This window comes from Pagrus pagrus (genome assembly GCF_965226575.1).
Source record: "Pagrus pagrus genome assembly, chromosome: 15".
NCBI lineage: Eukaryota > Metazoa > Chordata > Actinopteri > Spariformes > Sparidae > Pagrus > Pagrus pagrus.
In genome coordinates this window covers 12,815,786-12,832,584 of record NC_140199.1, presented here as the reverse complement: position 1 = coordinate 12,832,584, position 16,799 = coordinate 12,815,786, and the positions used below count along the sequence as shown (strand labels likewise).

At 39.1% G+C, this 16,799-nt stretch overlaps 1 protein-coding gene across 14 annotated transcripts in view; it reads right to left on the bottom strand.

Annotated features, from left to right (window-relative positions):
* Positions 1–2,388: 2,388 nt before the first annotated feature.
* The window catches only part of LOC311271079 (uncharacterized protein), a 79,998-nt gene continuing 65,587 nt past the window's right edge, over positions 2,389–16,799 (bottom strand). The window contains exons 3-7 of one of the 14 annotated variants that reach the window (XR_014624348.1): positions 9,837–10,004; positions 9,447–9,565; positions 6,345–6,422; positions 4,991–5,146; positions 2,389–4,792 (exon numbers count right to left, since the gene is read on the bottom strand). The gene's annotated coding sequence lies outside the window, so the exon portion shown is untranslated. Of the gene's footprint in view, positions 4,793–4,990; positions 6,281–6,335; positions 6,423–9,442; positions 10,005–16,799 lie in introns of all 14 variants that reach the window. The other 13 variants (XR_014624349.1, XR_014624337.1, XR_014624338.1 and 10 more) reach the window with 13 other exon arrangements.

Genomic DNA, 16,799 nt, shown 5'->3' with positions numbered 1-16,799 from the left:
TTTCCTTCAATTCCAAAAATGTATGTTCAAGGCTGACCAGTGCAAATGGTCTGAGCCAAATCACTGACACTCAATGACACAGGGACTGAAAGAAAGAGAAGGAGATCCTTTTCTCTCACGGGTGGCCAGCCTTTGTTTAGTCAATTTGTGGTTGAACGACTATGTGCGAGGTGGAGCTAACTAGGCCAAGCGTCATCCTTTCATAATTGCAATTTCCGATTTTTTAAAAATCCGAATCGACTGTGTGGAAGAAATGATGGACTACGGGTTAGATCAGCATGTCCTTGTGCTTGTCAAACTGGTAGCTTTGTGGTGCGGTCATCTGAGGCGGTGACGCTTGAATGGGGACTCTCCAGCACAAAAGGACGCACAAAACTGCCGGGAAGTGATGTGAGAAGCCAGCAGCATCAACCACAGCACCGGCTGCAAAGTCAGCCCAATGCGGTGAACTGGCAACCAACAGCAGCAGCAGTGGGTAGACTAAAAAGTCAGCACACAGCGGGGAACCTGCAGCCGTTCATCTGCAGCTGACTCTCTGGGAAATCATAGAAACCATCTACACCATAGAAACCATCTACGCCACAGTCTGATTTTAACCATGAATCCACATGCCAATCAGCAACATTCAGTTATGTGTTTTCACTCGGCAGAGTCCTCATGCAGCTTTATGTATGTTTTCAGCAGTCTCCATAAATTGGTCCTATACCAACAGGGTTGAGGATAGACACAGAGGGAGATTTTAGGACCCACATCCGGTGGTGGTTCAGTGGGACGTGGATCATAAACTGCTGCTTCCATCCCGGCATTCTGACTTCGCAATATATGACCCAGGGAACCAGAGATATAAATCCTACCCCTGCTCACACCCGGCTGGGGCTGGCATGGGATGAAAGGCCGTCTACACTCCCTGAGTCTAACCACACACATGCACATATAACGTCAACATGGCTCGGCCCCGACCAGCCCCCTGCCTGGACTCTGGCCCGCTGCCCAGCCCCTATGGAGCATTTATTAGAGAGGAGACTGAGTGCCATGTGCTGTGGCCCGGGCTGAAGGAATGTGCCTGGTCAACAGCAGATTACAGTGTGGAGATATGTGCAAGGAAGGTACTTATTTGTGCCGCTTTGATTCTGTGTGCAAGTGTGCTTGTGTACAGCATGTGTAAGCCTTTATGATAGAGGTACAAGCATGTGCAAAGCTTTACATGGGTGTGTGTCTACCTGTGAATGTGTCCTTTTAAAGCATGACATTGTCCATCGTATGCTCTGTGTATGTCGTCATGGTAGAGTATGTAGAAAACAGATTTTAAAATTTTTTGTGTGCATGCATGTGAATTTTTTATGCAAGTGTGTGACTTTGTTCTCATTTCTGTCAATGTTGAAGATAGAAATGTGTGCTTGGGCTTATGTGTATGTTTGTAGGGGTACTATATGTATCTGTTTTTATTGATTTCACCAAGAAAATTACTTGGTTCAAAAGTAATAACTTATTACACGGTTGATTTGACATAGCCCCATATATATTCAATGGGGTTGAGGTCAGGTGACTGTGGAGCAAAGTCCATGACAGTCAGGATTCCTTGATCTTCTTTGGTTTTCAAGAAGATCTCGCAAAGCTTATGTATATAAATATATTGTTGCGAAGTCTGTGACTGGGAGGAGACAAGGAGATAATGGGAGGAGAACCAGACACATGTTAAGTTGGTGTGAAGGAAGTGTGTACAATAAAGAAATTAGGAAGCTAAAATAATCAGTCCATAATTGCATAGTGCATAATTATGCAATGTGACCCAACTGCTCATTGGGTCATATTAGATAATTTGTTTCCAAAAAGAAGATTGTGCATGAAGTGGGAGGTGGTCCTCCGTATCGGATGCTTTGGTAATTTAGACATTGTATTTTTTGCTGATGAAATCATTTTTACCTGAGACAAAACCACTGACACAGACCACACTCCCTCATCCTCCATCCTTCAGCTTTTTTTTGGCCAATAGCGCATGTGACCTGTCTGGACCTGCTGCATGTTCGTGTACTTGTGAGACAGCCTACCTAGGACAAAAAACAAATTGCTTATGGCAGTACACTGAGGCTGCATTACTTATTATAGTAACTGTAATTATATTACTGATTTTGAAATTGTAATTCCTTACACGACTCTTTACTGGGAAAAGTGACATATTATAGTAATATATTACTGAGTGATACGTAACTGCACAACAAATCTGGTGAAAGCTTTTGTGGCAAATTGTGTTGACCGGATGAAAGTGGAAAATTACTGCAAAAAACCCCATAAAACATGGATGCTGTTAATATAGGTTTAGAGCATAATATATGTTTATATTTGTTCACAACCCTAGTGTATAACAGCATAAATGGCTTTTCAGAGATGTACCAATCCAGAAATTTTTAATGCTGCAGCTGGTTAAAAAGACAAAAAAAAAATCATCATATAAAGCCTTAAAATGTCCCCACGATCACAAAGAGACATCATTAACAACAAACAAACAGCTTTAAGGCACATACTGTATCACACAAACCTACATCCATCCCAACAGCAAAGCAACAACCAATACATATGCCAGCTAAATTAGCATCCTGGCACTCTCATTTATGCGGTTTGGAACGTTCAAGCGTCAGGGTCAAAGTCGTATTAGCAAAAGGTGAGGCCAAACAAATGAGATTATAGCTGAATTAACTAATTATCATCATTTCCATTCCCTAACAGCCTGTAATATCTACGGCATAATGGTGCTTGTCAGGTTTATTGTTGTGTTTGTCTGGGAAGCCTTTGCCCTCTGGTCTCACCTGCTGAAACACATCGCCCATCCATTAGAATGCATTATGGAAATGAAATCTTTGTTGTTGTGTTTTTTTAATATAAGCCTTGATATGACAAGTTGTTTTTTTTTCCTCTGCTGGTGTTGTATTTTTATGTCTTTTTTTACACAGAGGGGAGAGAAAGAGGAGAGAAGACGGACGTAAAGAGGGAGAAAAAAGAAAGTATGCAGGTCTTTATTCAAGGTTAGATCAGGCTGGAATTTGTGAAGGAGTACCTATTAGAGACAGACCTTTCAGAGGAAAATTGGACCCGTCTACCTTTTAAGGACGACATGCTAATTCATGTCAAAAAGGCTTTTAGTCAGGAGGACAGGGCCGGAGGAAAGGCTGTTGTGTTACATTCATACAGGCTGATGTGCACTCACATCCAGGATATCGCAGGAGAAATATTGATGTCAGGATTTGCTTGAAAAAAAAACAAAACAAAAAAAAAAGTGTTTTTGGGGAGATTTTACATCTGAAAAGATGATCCCACTTCTTTATGTGGAGCGAAACATTTTGTGTTTTTATGGCATTTTTATTTACACTTTATTAAGCTTAATAAGCTTTAAAAACATAGTGTCATAGTGTCGTATAAATATGTTTACTAATTGTCACTGTACATTGAATATCATGTATCTCCAGGGCCAAAACAGTTACCTGAAAGAAATGCTCCACTAGTTAATAACGATTTAGTAGTTGTGGCAGACAGGAATTTGTTAAACTGAAAACACTACCCTGACCTTGGTCTCTGACATGTTATGTTTATTTATTAAACCCATTGTTAACCAGGTTGGTTCCCTTCTCCCAATTATCTCTTTTTTTCAACAGAGACCTGCTGAGAGAGACCAAGTCCCAGTTTCAAATCTACTATATCTAATCTATTCAATCTAGTTAAGCATGTATCATGCCCTGGGTATGTTACATATGTATTTTAAGATTTACAAAAGCTCTGATGACAAATCCGCTTGGAATTATTCACACACGCTTTAGCTTTTGACCATTTTACATTTGAAGGGACAGCCAAAAACAGCCAAAACCTCTGTTGAAAATTTGATAAGAAACCTGTTCAAAGCTGAACTGATCAATATTTTGTATGAAAAATTGATTCAAAGATAACATGTAAAGTGTCACTCTTCGTGACTACTGACAAACCCCCAGAGAATTATCACCCAACTTAAATATCTGGATGAGACGCCGACGGGTCAGGGAGGCCGGATCAAGCTACAGCTGGTCTTATCGTGCATCTCTTTGTATGGAGCAGCCACAATAATACAGTTTCTATCAGATTACATTGGCATACACAGAAACTTTTCAGTATCTGTAACCAGTTAGTCCTCGCTGAACTACAATACGAGCGGACAGATATACACTTTCATTGCAAAAATACTGATTTACTTTCAATTTTCGCTGCCAAAAAGACCGCTTGCACATCCTAATCCATTCTCTCACAGATACTCTTTCCTTTTTCTACCTTTTTTTTTTTTTGTGATATTGTGTAATGCATTTTTTTCACATCATAATACTTATACAGTTAACCTAAATTCATAAGACATTTTATATGTGATCGATGGTAAAATAGTCCAGCGTTGAATAAATGATGAACTTTCTTTTGAAAATGTCTTGTAATGTTTTGAGAGTAGCTTCAGTGTGGAAGGACACTTTTGAAGAGGTTTAGACTGCCTCTGGTTACTTTCAGCACAAACAAAATACAGATTTTACATGGCTGTGGCCAGACTCCAGGGTATCACTCTCCATGTATGTGCACAATTCAAACACAGATGGAAAATACAGTGTCATGCTCTGCTGCTCTGGAGTCATCAGGAGTCTTGAATGCCTTTCACTCTCCTGGATTATCTGAGTGGCGATAGGAAAGGTCTATTCACATTGTGTGACCTGCAGATGGTTCTGGACCTGCCGGGGGCCCTCCACTGTGTCTGCACAATACGAGCTATGGACCTCCTGGGATCCTGTTCCTGTAAGAGATCAGACAAAGAGTTGAAGATAGAGGGGAAAGACTCTGCCTCGGCTGATAACCTCCTCACCCCTCTGACACCGACAGCTCACACAGAACAGGTTATCCCTCACATGCGGAAACTCATACATCCACATACACTTAACAATCTCTGTTTGATTTATTTTTTTCTATCTCTGCATATTTCTCACACTCTCACATTGTCATCTCACTCCATTTCTGTCCTCAGCCCTCCCTCCTTCCTCTCCCCTCTTCTTTCGTAGCCAGTCGGAAAGCGAGGGGTCTTTCATTTCTCTGACATCCTTGTCCTTCAGCCTATTGATTGGCGACCGAGCTGGCGAGCCCCTGTCGGCTGCTAATAGAAAGTGAAGTTCATCAGCCTTTCCCTTCCCTGACACACACACATACACACCCACACTAACTCAGCCCTCCACCGCTCAGGGACCCTCCCATCAGCAGACACCCAGTGATCTACTGTAGAAAGGCCAGCATACTAACCTTTGCAGCACCTTCCTTACTTCCTGTCAGTCCTTGCTCTTCCTAAAAGTCTATTTATTTATTTTGGCTGGTTTTGGCCCTGATTTCTTGTCACCTTCTGTTACATCAGGCTCTTTCTCTTTTTAAGACTTGATGGCTTACGGCTGTTTTTCAGTTGCGTTCAGGGTCAAATGCAAATGAAAATGTCCCCTGAAATTAAATGCCTGGTTTTTATTTGTTAAAAGCTTATGTACCTACTGAATGGAAACTTAAACTTTGATGGCTTAGAAGAAAACAACTTAGACTCGAAGGGATAAATGAATAAACAAAGACAATTTATTCTACACACCCTTAGTGGAGTTTAAACCAAATTGTAATACTCGCTCAGCAAACACCGCTCTCCTAAATAGGCGGAATATGAATATATTATTTCATTATTTTTAACAATAAATAGCTTCTTCTTTAATTCTTAAAATGTTCGAATGAGTCGACTTAACTCAAATAATATATAATCAAATGTGCTCTGAGCGACACTTTAAAGGTGTGATCAGACTGAGCACAAGATACTTTTTAGAGGTAATAAAAAAGCAACATCTGGTTATACTTTCAAAATAAAGGCACCTTAACTACTGGATGAGAGCTGTGAGAATAAATAACAACAGGAAAGTTGTGAGTTGTAAAACCAAATCAATGAGCAGAAGGATGATTAAATGCTCAGAGATGAATTCTCTGTGGGTTGTTCACCAGCACCACTGCTCACATTACACATAGTCATCGGGTCCATCGTTCATATAAATGTACTGATTAATGCAGCTTTACGATAACAATACCTATACAGGATGAATGCCATACACAAGTATAAGGATCATGAAAAAAAAGCCAAAATGAGACTCTGTCATTATACAAGCATGAAACAACACAAAATATAGAAAGTAGAAAAAAGAAAACGTACGTCATCGGCAGATATGACATGCCGATGCAAAAGTTATGGTACGATCTTGAGCGCACTAAACTGAAACACAAACAAATGGAGAGTTTGGTTTACAGAGAGCAAGTTGGTTTCATACCACACTGACTCATTTAAAGCTCTTCCTCCATCCCCAACGTCTTTCTTAAGGCTTTCTTGCTTGCTTTGCAAAGTGTTGATTGATATTCTGCAACCAGAAAAAGAAAAAAAGATTCACTCATCTTAAACATCGTAGCCCACAAATTTTACAGTCTACATATATCATGTTAGAAATGATAGTGATTGGGGATGACTCTGTCATTATGCTGAGACATGTAAGATCTACTGTATCTGGCCTGGCACATGCAGCAGGCGATGATAGGTTCAATGATAAAAACATTCCATCCCGCATTCATTAAAGTAGTGTTATTTAGAGCTGGGGTCAAAGAGACAAAATTGTATTTTGTTTAGTGTGCCTTGTCTGTCATTTAAGGTTAATTTAACCGAACAGTGGCTGGTGTGTAATTCATCTAAAACCAACATAATATCCCTCTACAGCAAGTTTGAGTTGAGTTGAACATTTCTTTGCATGTTTTGATGCAAACTAAAGATTTAAACAGATGTGTTTTTTTACTGTTACACTACTAAAGTACATTTGAACAGTGCTGCGTTCACTTGCTGTTGTACATACTGTAGTGCCTGTGTGTGACGATGCATTCGCTTAAATATTCAGTGACTGCAAACCTCCAAACTGAACATCATGATTTGAAACAGCAAGGCGATTTGTGATTCCCACCTCTAACACAAGTTTGTTTAAGTTCATTTAAGTTAGATAATTCACAGAACCAATGATACTGTTGCATAGTAAAGCTGATATTCAAGTAGATTCTTATTGTAATCCACATATGCTACAGTAACTGTAAGCAAATAATTCAGGCTAATCTTTTTAAACGACTTAGTCATTGCAGTCCAGATCCTGTTGATCACAATCCTCTACATTTGTTTTTAATATATCGCAGGGTACTCTATAGTGCTCCATAAGCTTGGTTGGTAGTGGGCTGAACATAAAACATAGCTGATGTGTTGCATTTAAATGTTTTTTAAGGTTCTAGGTTCACCAAGTGCAAAACTTTGAAATTGCAACAAATACATTCACATTCTCTTTTTTATTTATTCATAGCAATAGTGGCAACATGGCTCTATGGGTGGCAGTGTCAATCCATTACTACTTCTATATAGTGGCTATGCTTGCCCATGATTAAGCCTAACAAGATTTTTTATATATATATTTTTTTATTAGTTTGTTTTAAAAAAACAAAAAAAACAAAACCAAAAATCTCTTCCTATCTATTGAGCACTTTTCCCATGTTTTATATTTGGAGGTTAGAACAGCTAATTGTCAGTTAAATTCAACCCACTTTTCATGTACTGGCCTGAATGACATGGATTACACTGAACCACTGTTGTATCAGCCAGTGATACTGTACATGGCCATTTATTCATAAGAAAATGTCACAAATTATTACTTAAATTCACAAAAAAAAAGTCCTAGAAAACCCTCAGGCTCTAAAGAGTGCCAATTTACCATCACATCTATTTTAATGAGCTCTCCTTGGCTTGCTGTGCTCCGACGACACCCACTGTGGCTTTGCTTACATTCTAAAAGCAATCCTGGCATTATCAGATGGAGTTTTCACCTCTCTCTTCTCCCTTCTTTTCCAGTGTGGGAAGTTTTCTGCACTTTTAAGGGGGCAAAACCTTGGCCGCATCCAACTCAAACTCAAACTTTGCTAGCTGAAGGCCGTAGCCAAAACCCATCTTGAGGTGAAGGGACATGCTCACTCATTTTCTTCCTTTTCAGCCTCTCTGTCAGGTCTTAAGCCAAGACCAATGGCTCCTATTAGTGAGTGTGGCAGGCCAGCTGACAGGCTAGTCAATATCCATGAGAAGGCCACTTCATTAATGATCCCTACTTGCTCAGAGAGATGGAGGGGCCAGAGAAAGTGGCCTCTGACAGGCCACTGAGAAACGTGAGCAGCTTGGACTTTTATTTTTAGACAGACACAACAGAATTGTCTGACAGTTAAAGGCAAGTTCAGAGAAAATGGATTTTAGGATTACAGTAAGAGCAAGGGCAGATGTGATTGACGATAACACCATGTTTGAACAAACAAAGTGGAGATTATTATTATTTCTTTTATATGTGAGTAGTAAAAAGCCAATCTTTTCATGTTCAAACCACAAGATCAACAAGCCACAAAATGTAAAACCTGCTTCAGAGTTCATGCATCTGTGCTCTTACATTTCTGGTATGCTCGTAAAAGTCTGTCCAAACTGAACAGACCTAAGGATAATAGAGTCCTTCATGAAACCTAAAACCCAAAATTTTGTTAGCTTTCCGTTGTAATTGTCAAGTCATCTCAAGTTTTTTCTATGACATGTAATGTTGAAGTCATGTTGCCATGGTGTAGTTTGTCTGTAGCCTAACGTTAGCTTTTTATCTCTGGTGATTCCTGGTGACACACAAACCCCCACTTGCGGGACTAATAAAGGAATTTCTGATTCTGATTCATCGGAAAAATCCAATCAGCCTTGTGTTGAAGGAACCGTGCTGATGCTAACTTCCAGGGTAGCCTACAAAAACACACCATCCTTGCAGCACTCTGTTAGACCCAGTCCAGAATGTGGTAGAAGAAAATCAGCTGCTCTTGTGTGAAGTATAAAGTGTAAAGTTAACAGTAACGCAGCCTTTGTCTGTATGGCTAAGAAAAAAAAAGCTATAATGATACTGAACAGGAAAACTAACTGTAAGGATATTTTTAGAATTGATTAGACAGCAAATGTTGGCAGCTAAGTTGGATTCTTGTTTGCTCATGAGTCATGTTTAAAAAAAAGAAAGAAAAAAAAAACGATAAAAATCTGTTCAACTTTATGCAATCCCAGGCTCTATCCTCCCGGTCGGCAGTGCTGAGCCAGGAGAGGATTGTGGGAGAATGACAGAGAATTACAGCGGTTTGGTAGCTTGTGGGATTTCAGCAGCGATATGGTTTCCTCGAAGCTATAATACTGTGTACCGCACTCACTGGCAGCACATCCTGTATTAAAAGAGAAACTGATAAACCATTTCTGTGGATCACGAGTCGTTTAGATAAGTTTCTCTTTACGGGCCTCCGTGAACACACATCCTTTTTCCCCACACACGCACACAAACACAACTCAGATACACACCCACCTGCCTTTAGCCCTTGTTTTCCGTCATGTTGCGGCGCTCGTCAGCAGGTGTGTGTTCCAGGGTGAAATGATGTTTCTGCCCTGGCCGACATGGGAGAGCTATCTGTGTAATAGAATTATCTGGAGAGGCCACTCAAAATTAACATAATATGGACTCAAAATGTAAATTGTCTTTCTGTGAAATGTAATGTGCATGCGAATATGCTCTCTTGCTCCTCTCTGTCTTATCATCCCCCCTTCTGTCTCTCTCCCTCCCTCACACACACTGTTTCTGGGAACTGATAAAAATCCTCCGTGTTGATGTGGGCACACACACTTCCACACATTTTGGGTGCAAATACTTGAGAGGTGTGTGTTCCGCTGACACGTGCGAAGCTAAATGCCAACGTACCATTTAAGAGAGAAAGGGCAGCGGCACATCCAACCTTTGTAGTGTGTCATTCAGCGGTGTTCACAGCCGTTCACATATAAAAATGAGGTCTCCTCTGTCCCGGGGAGCAGCGGATACCTTTCACCCCGTCAGGCGAAGGAGGGGAGGGGATGTTAACAACCGCTCAAACTGTCGAATGGAGAGACAAACAAGAACAGGAAAGAATGTTTCATTTTTCGTCTTTTGGTTAGCCTAGAATTTAATTTAATCATGCGTATATGTTAGAGAATGAATTTTATTATTTCCCATGGACATTTCTTTTTCAATATTTATTCCACCAGCAATCCCATCCCTCATTTATTTCTTGTTTCCTGCTTCCTTCTCTCCTCCCTTCTTTCCTTCCTGTCACGCTGTGATGATGAGCACTTTCAGAATGTTCAGCTATTGCATTTAGCCATTCAGAGAGTTTGATAAAGCTACAATCTTCCCCCCGCCTTGGAATTACACGGCAAAGGGAAAAGGCCACCTCTTTGTCACTAAATGCCTCTCCCATTCATTCACATGACAGCAAAGTAGTATGTCTTTTCCCACGGTAAAATGCCAGATTTGAAAGCCCTCTGTTCGATTAATGTTTAGAGTAAGGTTGCGTGCCATCTTTAATCCAGGAAATATCTTCCAGTCAAATAAGAGGCTCTTTAATTTGGTAGACTGGAAGGCATTTTGGCAGCAAATTTGACTCAGGAATATTTTCACTCTCAACAGAAGTGTTTCACCTCTAATGTATAGATTCATCTGGAATTATCTTGAATATTGACATGGTAGAGTGAAAATCCAGGTTTTTTTGTGTACTTTGTTGTTTAAAAGGTTAATATAACTTAGCTATTTCGCAAAAGAAAAAAGAAAACCCCAAAAATAAATTCAAATTGTAACCAGGAATTATAATTGTATTTTTTCCCCACGAAGATGACTGTTAGTCTGTTAATCATTTATGAATAATTCCATTGTAGGACTACAACTTTTAAACTTTAAAGAAAAAAAAAAGTTTTATATTACAGAATAATTGAGTTCATGTGCAATAAGACACACCCACACTCAATTTGTGTACTTGCTGCCATAGCCTTTCTTGGCCTACCATCAATACTTGAAGTAGGCTTATGTTAGCTAGTGGTAGCAAACCTCGGCTAGATGTTGCAGTGTAACTAATATTATTACCCCAGTAGCACACATACTGTATCGCTTGCAACTGGTGAAAATAAAATATTCCTTTTTTGCTGGGAATGCCCAGAATCCCCTCAAGGACCCCTGAGGGTCCCCAGTCCCCACTTTAAGAACCACAGATTTAGGTTAAACGGTCTACATATATGGACTGAAAGGCAAGCAATGGGGTTAGCCATCTTTAAATAATGAACAAACGCTCCCGTATCAGAATAATGAACGGTTGTCCCAGTCTTCCCAATCTGCTGACATTGTGTGAATGCAGTATTCCAAGCAACTGACTCAAGATATTTAGATTGGTTTCCTAAAAACTTTACTTTCACCACTGGGCACATTTGTCAGGAAAATTAAGGCAGACTTTCTTTCTGCTTTCATGTATGCATTATAGACTAAATGAATGAATAAACTCACGCTGTTTCCTGTGTTATTCAAGCGATTCTGATGTCTTTGCAACAGTGGCACCAATAATAATAATAATACCACTTTAAGTGGTGTAGTAAATTACCATGTAAGTAGTGAAGCAAAAGGGGTGTAAAGATTCACTGATATGAATTTGGAAATTGTTTTTTAACATTAAAGAAGTGAATACATCATTGTCTGGGCGCAATATATGTGAGGGATAAAGAAAACCAGCATGTCACCAGGTGAGTGTATACGTCAGCGAGGAGTATGTAGATTTGAGTCCCGCTTCTAAGTCTAAGTCTAAGCTAATCATAATGTAATAATTATATATTTCATATCTACCTGCCAGTGAAGCACCTGGGCATGGCTGTGTGAGTCAGTTTATATTTAGTCCTAATCACAATCATGATTGGCATTGACAGTGCAACCAATCATCACTCTTATTGCTGATATCCTTGGTGTGGTTTTGAAATGACATTTCACTTTCATCTTTTCCCCTGTGCCATTAAGTGACAAAAATACTTGGGGTTCACTGGTCTGTAATGAAGTATATCAGATATACTAATTAAAAGACCAGGGAACCCCAAGTACTGCTATTTTTACGAAAAAGGCTTTATTTGATTTATAATGGAAAATAAATGACTACCTTATAAGATTACATCGTATCAAATAGCACTGCATCAAATCACACCGAATCCCCTGTTAACAATTCATCCTTCCTGAATTGTGTCGTAGCCCATGTATCTAGATGTGTATCAAATCGTCTTATAAGGGAAAGATGTACACCCATAAAGAATATATCAGATTTTGGTCATGGAGAAAATTCTACTCACTGTAGAAAACGGGCATGACGTTTGTTTCAGTTGGTGTTGATTCATAGCTTCTATTTCAACCTCAAAGTATATCTGTCCTTGAAACCCTTTCATGGTTTTCTGCATTCACGGTATTGACCTGACGTTCTTAGCTTATACTATACTAAGTCAATTATCTTCAAATCTTTCAAAATTTCTGTCTAAACAAAGCAAACTAAAAAACTCTAATACAGCCCAACGTAAACAGATAGATTTTTGAAATAGTTTTATCGATGAGTGGAATAACTCAGTAGTGACATTACCTTTAAAGACACAATGACTTTTAAAAGTGAATTCAGCCTGAGCTCTTGTCAAGTATTACTGTAACTGTGATGAAGGTCAAGGGTTGTTTTTCTCCATTAAGATGAGTGTGCATACGCCGCTACGCCCCCTCATGCAAACATCTACATCTCTATTTATTTTCTTTTGCTGAAGCCTTCAAAGACCTTGCAGTTGCGCTCCGCACATTATTGCTGCCTTAAAAAGTAGTGTTTCAGTCGTTCACCCATGAATAGCTGTTGCTGGTGAACTACACAAGCAAGCAAACAAACTGAAGGTGGCTTTTCTTGGCTGTCAGAAAGCTGAGAGGAAGGCTGTGTGTTCTAGTCAGAATGTGGCGATATTATTGTTTGTATAGGTGCCACAATGCAAGACTGAATGCAGGAAGAAAAAGTATTCCTTCACTACAACTTTCACAATAAAATACATTCAATGACTGCACTTGCATTCCATCACAGTGTGCGTTAATGTTAAATACCTTGGATGCCAGCACCACTACACTGAAAAGTAATCAGTTTGTACCTTCAGTGGTCCATTTTAGATAATGGTTTGAGGGGCTAGAGGGACACATCCATTAGTTCAAATAGAAATCGCTGTAATTTATTCAAACACTTTGTCAAAGGCTTTACTGCAGATCCAGGCAGCTATAGGTTCTGACGTTGTGCTATGCAAGGTAGAATTATGAGTTTCACTCTTGAAAAAGATTCAAAAGTCTTATTCAAAAGTGGGGAAATGTGATGAAAGAAAACGCAGAGGACGAGCATAATAGCACTGAAGCTAAAAGTGCTTCAAAGTTAATGAAATGGAAAATTGGAGAAGAAAGCAAAAATTAGAATGGTGCAACAAAGGAGAAATTTGCTCACTTACTATGTTGTAAACACATTTAAAGAAAATACATTAACCTCCGGAACATGAGGTTAAAATACTCACTAGTAAATGAGAATCTTCCATACATGGAGACTATACATAATCTGTAGCCTTTTCAAGTCATAAAATGTGTGCCACTGCTGGCTGCAACTATCTCTTCAAGTTAAGGCTTAATATTATCGAGACATAGGCCTAAAGTAGGTGTCCGTTACATCATTCTTCAGACGTGATAGAACGGTTTCAGAAAGAACAGCAATGTTTAATAGAGAATTCTGTCGCAGCTAGGAACATTTTATTGATAGTAAAACCTTACAAATACAGTAAACATAACATAGGCTACCTCATTGTCGCCAGTGGAAAAAGTCTCCAGACTCCCTTTAAAAAATTGCTTAATTTTGTGAGTTGTTGAGAAACTTTATAGATGTTGTGAAATGCTATTTGGGCCTTCTTGTTACATCGGCAAATGTTATACTTTCTGCCTTTGCGTTAAAAACATGGTGTCTGTTTGTCCCAGTGTTGTACATGCTTATTTGCATAAAGTGGGATCTGATCACAAGCGGTAACTGTGGTCAAGTCGAGACACACTGTAATGCCGGGTGTGAACTGACAGACTTATACCAGTCCACTTCTGAATTGGCTCACTCAGGACGAATGTAAGTGTAACTAGGAGGGATATCCGTAAAGATATATTTCAATTGCCTTACATTGACAATAAAGTAATCTTCTAATCTTCTTCTATTGTTACTGGTGCATATTATTCCACAGCTCCTGTCAGCCCAGGCTTGGCACACTGCTGGGACTGAAGTGTTTTTATGTATTCTTGTGTCTCATTTTCCACCAATTATGTCCTGGACACACATCTAAGCACAGTTAGAAAGACATACAGAAAAACACAAACACTCATTTGTCTTTGTTGGGCTGAAGAAAATTATAAACACCTTCTAGTTGTTGTGTTTTAAGGATCTCACTGACTGCACAATTTGTCAAAGGGTTCTGAGGAGTAACTGGGAATAGCTCCAACAATTCATGCATTAATGATTTTTTGTTTTTAAGTTTACACTAAATCCTCAACAGATGAGCGTAAACTGGCATTCCTAAACCACTTAAAATGTTAAATTCATCATTTGCATTTTCAAGTGTTTTTGGAGACCTTGTCATGTCAGGCTGCACAATCCATGGTTTCTCCCTGGCATTAACAGCTGATCAATATCATTGATCGGCCAAGTAGGAAGACTTCAGGAGTTCATTCACATACATTTCTGGTTTTGATTTGGAAGGCTACTGTCCATACTTGATGAGGTTTTGGCATCACAAGGCCACATCCTAATAATTTCCTTATTCAAAATTAAATATTAAATAGTAATTAGTCACAGGCTTCAATTTCCTTTTATCATTTATATTTTCAAGAGGCTTAAAATAAAAATGCTTTAAACATAACTGCCAGTTAAGATTTAACAGTCACATCGCATGGAGGGGTTGAATGTCTGGGTTTTATTCGTGTGGTAGATTTTAGATGAAGCTCTTTGTTTGTGTGAACAAAAGGGTGCTTCGCTCAGCTCCTACGGTAAAAGAATTTGATGCACGTGTTGTTTCAAATTTGCGATTTTTAAAGATACAACAGATTTATGATTCAATAGAGCCATATATCTATAGCATATAGTTCTATTTCCCGCGCGATGTAAGACAGTTGCATCACATATAATGCTAAAGTCAAGCCCCGCCAAAAAGGCTTGTGAGCTTAAGGGCCTGTGCAGGCCTGAAGGCCTCATCAGGTGGTCAATCAAATTAGTGTAAGTAAGCCTTTAGCGAAAAGGGAAAGTTAATCCTCTTTGGTACTTGGGGAAACGGTAGCTGCCAAGGTTGGGAATTTTCCTGATCGCAACCAGGTCACGACTTGTAATGGCAGAAATAGCACATGTAGAACTAATAACATTAATGATGGCTCTTTTACATTTAGGTGTCCCTGCTTTTAAAGTGTCTACAATACACTGACACATCTGATATCGCTGTGTTGTTCCTATAATATCATAAATAATGTTGCTTCAGAACCATCATTGAAACTGGACAGTTTTGTAATATAACAACTTAGCGGAATGGGAAAAAAGACGCAAAATATGCATGTGGGAGAATTAATCCTTTAAAACAATTGTTTTATGCTTTGAAAGCTTGTATTTTAACCCAAAACCTGTTTTCCTAAAACTTACCAAGTATATTTGTTGCCTCAACCAAGTCTTTTAGTCCCATTAAACCTAACCAAACAGTGACAGAAAACTGAAAAGAAACAGAAAATAAGTGAGCTTAGTGTAAAGATAATAACTGAACAGTATAATAATATGTTCTAAAAGGAACATGAGCTCCAGTCTCTTGCCCAGGATGGACAGACATGTAATAGATGTCATGTGTGACCAGCATAAAAGAATTACAGTACAGACAATCGGTATGGCAAAAGTATAGATAGATTGTAAACATATGGGAATATTAATTCTGGAGGATGTTGAGCACATTCAGGCGTCGTCAAACCTGAGTCAGATGATCTCCTCCTCACCATGGAAACCTGGAAGTTACTACACAGAGAGAGAGAGAGAGAGAGGACCCAGGACAGTCGATGGTCCAGTATAGAGAAGCCTGAGTGAAAAGAGGGGTCAAGTAGAAGAAACTAAGGTGAGAGACAGATGATAGAGATAGAAATGGATAGATAGATAGAGTAACAGCAGTTGTTCAGAGTTACTGTTACATGTTCAAACTGGGATCTACATTGAGCTCGGTCAATGAGCATCAGAGGTACTCCATATTTCTTTTATTAAAATTCTGATGTATAATATTGTAGGAAACACACTGGTTTCTCTCAGTGTAACTTGTATTTTGTGTTCTGTTTGTCTACTTTGTTTATTGTAGTACTTTCCTGTCACCGTGCGTACGGGTTAATCATAACCTCCCAGGGGAACGCAGATGAAAACAAGCTTAAAGCTTCTGTTTAATATCGCCCGCGATCCCTTAAAAATTAAACAAATAATCCATGCCAATGAGTCAGCATACAGAACACCTTAAAGGAATGCAGCCATGTTAAAACACAACGTTTGTTTACATTTAGTGATTCTCACCATAACAACCGTGTGTATCCTTGAGGTCTAACAAACACATTGCATGCATTTTCTCCCTCATAAAACATTTGTGAGGCTGATTTTGTGAATATTTTAAGTAGGCATTTTTTTTTACTTCCATGTTTGTTTGCTTGCTCATCTGTTTACTGCCATTGTTGGCACATCGCCTCTCATCCTCGCACTTTATTTCAGCTGTCTATCAGCAGAATAGCCTGAAAGCAACATTTGTGAAAACATTGCATTTCAAGTAGTCCAAATAATGTACCAAA